The following is a 3574-nucleotide window of genomic DNA, read 5'->3' as shown; positions in this document are numbered from 1 at the left end:
AAAAAAATTAACAAAAATTAATTTCTCTTGGGAAGAGGCAGTAAAACTTACTTTCAATAATATACATAGATGGTTTGTGTAGTACATGGACTCCAAAATATTGCATACTCAAAAATACAATGGAATATGCTGTAATTATCATATTACTTACAGTTTATATTGATTATGTTGCTGACATCTTCAAGTTTATTTGGAAGATGGACTGATTATCATTGAAGGACATGAGGTCTAAAGTAAAACGTTTTTTGAATTAATACTACCCAATGTGCTCTAAGAATAAGCAATGTTATACCATTTTACCTGATTTTAGTAAACTGCTCAGTTAATTAACATAGTACATAAGAGCGTTATAGATATATTTTACCCTAATCCTCCCTAACTCAGCAACATGTACTTACCAAATTGGGTATCTTCACAGCAGATTTAAAAAAAAAAAAAAAAAAAAAGAGGTTTAAAAAGTGACATGATGGACTTTTGTTTTCAGCTCCAACGTGTAAAGAGCTTGGGAAACGGTCAGTCCTATCCTTACCAGAACAAAAACAAAAAGCTGGAAAATGGAAAATCAGTGAGAATGAAATTGCAGGGAACACTACCACACCAAAATCTGGAGACAGGAGAATCCAGAGCGTCACAGCCAAGATCTGTTTCACTGGAGCACAAACTGCTGGAACTTAGGGAATACTTAAATGAAATTCTGACAAATTGCTGGAGGCTGAGCGCAGACTAGCTTGAGAATGAGAAACTCTGGAAGCTGCAGTCTTAGGAAGTGTCCTATACTTTCATGAGATTCAGGAATCCCACCAAAATTCCAGGATTAGGAGCCTATAAAGGCCCTCTATGACTCTGGCAGTGGTCGGGAAAGAGTCATCTTTAGAACACAGTCCCAGAATCTACTCCACAACACAGACCTACTCCCCAGGACGAGAGACTTCACCAGAACCTTGTTGTAGAGCTGTGGGGAAAGAATATTCTCCTCATCCTCGCCCTGTCTAAGCTTCGTGTCACACCTAAGGATGAGAAAAGTGATATCGAAAGAAAATCTTGTAGATGTCACAGGGTAGAGACTGGGCCAAAAATCCCATCACCTTGAGTTTGGCCATAAATTTATAAATACAAGAACAATAACAAAATCCATGAAGAAAAAATAGGCAGGCTGGATTTTAAAAGACACCATCAAGAAAATGTAAAAACCAACCAGAAACTGAGACAAAATATTACAGAGCACATATCTAATAGGTAACTTGTATTCATAACATTCAAAAATGCACATAAAAATCCCCCAAATCATACAACGAACATGCAGATGAAACGGACCATATTCATATACAGATATTATTAATAGACCACATCAAATGTGTGATATGGAGACTCTCTATAGAATCATCACAATCATTCTGTAAACCTAAAACTTTTCTAACATTTTAAAAATGTTTATTATAAAAAATGTGATTGGAGAGATTAAAGGAGGACAAGTTGAGATCTATTGACTCCTGCTAAATTTTTATCCTTTTTCATGGCAGAATTGGAGCCCGCCAAAACAGCATGGGTGAGTTAGATTTTTGAGGATGACTTTACCAAAGCAAATGAAAGCGGGTAGGGCAAATAGCTGTGTCACCACTGAGCCATAGCTTAACTTAAAACATTGACACAGATCTGTGTAATGACACGTAGCCATGAAAATATCCTTAGCATTTGACACACACATTGGGAAAGACTATGGGTCTCTTAATATAAATAAAGATTCTGAAATGCAGAGTGAGGTGATCAGGACTAGGTCAGATTAAAATCTTACCACTGAATAAAAGCATGTTTGTTTTTAAAAGCCCACATGTTAATCGTAATGTATAAACACAACAATTAACCATAGATTAAATTTATAGAGAAAACGAGCCAAGAAGGGTGTTTAATAAACATTGTTTGAATGAATAAATAAATATCCTGTCTTGTGAGTGCAGTAGTTTGGTAATACTTTCCAGGAACTACTGGGAAATTTTTAATGAGAAGATATTTAAGGTCATAAAGTTTATGTTTTATTTAGCACAATCTGTAACTGAATAGAGAAAGACTGAGCATATGGAAAAAAATTAGGAGTCTTTTTTTACTCTAGAGAAGATGATGGCATGAGAGATGTGCTAACAGCAGGAATGGGGAAGACAGGAAAGAAAAAAATAATAGACAGAGCCTGGTAACTTATTGAATATAGAGGAGAAAGTGTTTAAGTTTAGTTAAGAAATCTGTTTTCTTTTCTTAACTGTTTCTTGACAGGCCTTCTATCTAGAAAGTTTGCTGGTAGATCATAACTTGGATATGTAACTTGTGTTATGCTTTGGACTTAATGAGATTAGTCTGGAGGGAAATTCAGGGGATCTTTATGTTGTGCAAAGTGTTCATTAGCCATGTTAATAGCTGATTTTAAAGATCATTTGTTTTCTGTGAAAAGGAAAAAAATACAATGTGTTTAAGTGGTTATGTTGATGTTCCATTTTGACAATAATTACTACACAATTGTGAAGGGAAATTGGTCATTTACGAACTGTAATGACAAATCTTAATCTGGTAATAACCGCAAATGCACTCCATTACATGTATAATTGGCAGTAATCTGTATCCAAGCACTGGTCCAGACAGGCAACAACTGAAGGACAAAATTCTCATTTCCTAGATATATAATGTTCCTTGAAATAAATAAGCAGAAAACTCTAATTATAGAACTGTACATTATTTATAACAATATTAAGATGCATTTCTTTACAAGGTTCACATTTGTATTCATCTTGATGAATACCTCAGTTACCCTGATATGATTATTACACATTGTATGCCTATATCAAGTCATTGCTTGTACTTCAGAAATATATACCCTTATTATGTACCCATAATAATTATACAAATAAAATTGTATAAATGAAATGAAAAGGAGAAGTAGAAGATCTGAGTGGTTAAAATAAACAAGGGGAAGACACCACTTGCTCATTGCTAAGTACCAACTAGGAACTGACTTGGCATTTTAATTACTTACCTGCGATTTTTATCAACATTTAATTATTGACATGAGATATTCTTATCATAAAAGTGTCTGGAAGAGTCTTGAGTTTTTGTTATGGACTGAATCGTATGCACCTAAAATTCATATTGTGAAGCTCAAACCCCCAGTTGACTGCATTTGGAGATGGGCTCTTAAGGGGATAGTTAAACTTAAAGGAGAATGTAAGGCTAACATCCTAAACCAATAGGACTGTTGTATTTGTAACAGGAGGAAGAAACATTAGGGGCATACGTGCACAGAAGACAGGCTAAGTGAGGACATAGGGAGAAGTCTGCTGTCTGAAATCCAGAAAGTGAGCCCTCACCAAAACTGAAACTGCTCCCACCTTGGTCTTGAACTTCCAGCCTCCAGAACTAGGAGAAAATACATTTTTGCTGTTTAAGCACCCAGTCTGTGGTATATTATTATGGCAGCCTGAGCAGACTAGTACACTCACTAATAGTGACCATAAAATCTATTGGACATGTCCTCAACTTCATCTAATGGGCAGGGAAAAACTAACTGCAAAGAACAATCGAAATGAACAGT

Source organism: Mandrillus leucophaeus, unplaced genomic scaffold, assembly GCF_000951045.1.
Source record: "Mandrillus leucophaeus isolate KB7577 unplaced genomic scaffold, Mleu.le_1.0 Scaffold746, whole genome shotgun sequence".
In the NCBI taxonomy this organism is placed as follows: Eukaryota; Metazoa; Chordata; class Mammalia; order Primates; family Cercopithecidae; genus Mandrillus; species Mandrillus leucophaeus.
The sequence above is the reverse complement of the archived record's forward strand: the minus strand, read 5'-3'. Positions refer to the sequence as shown.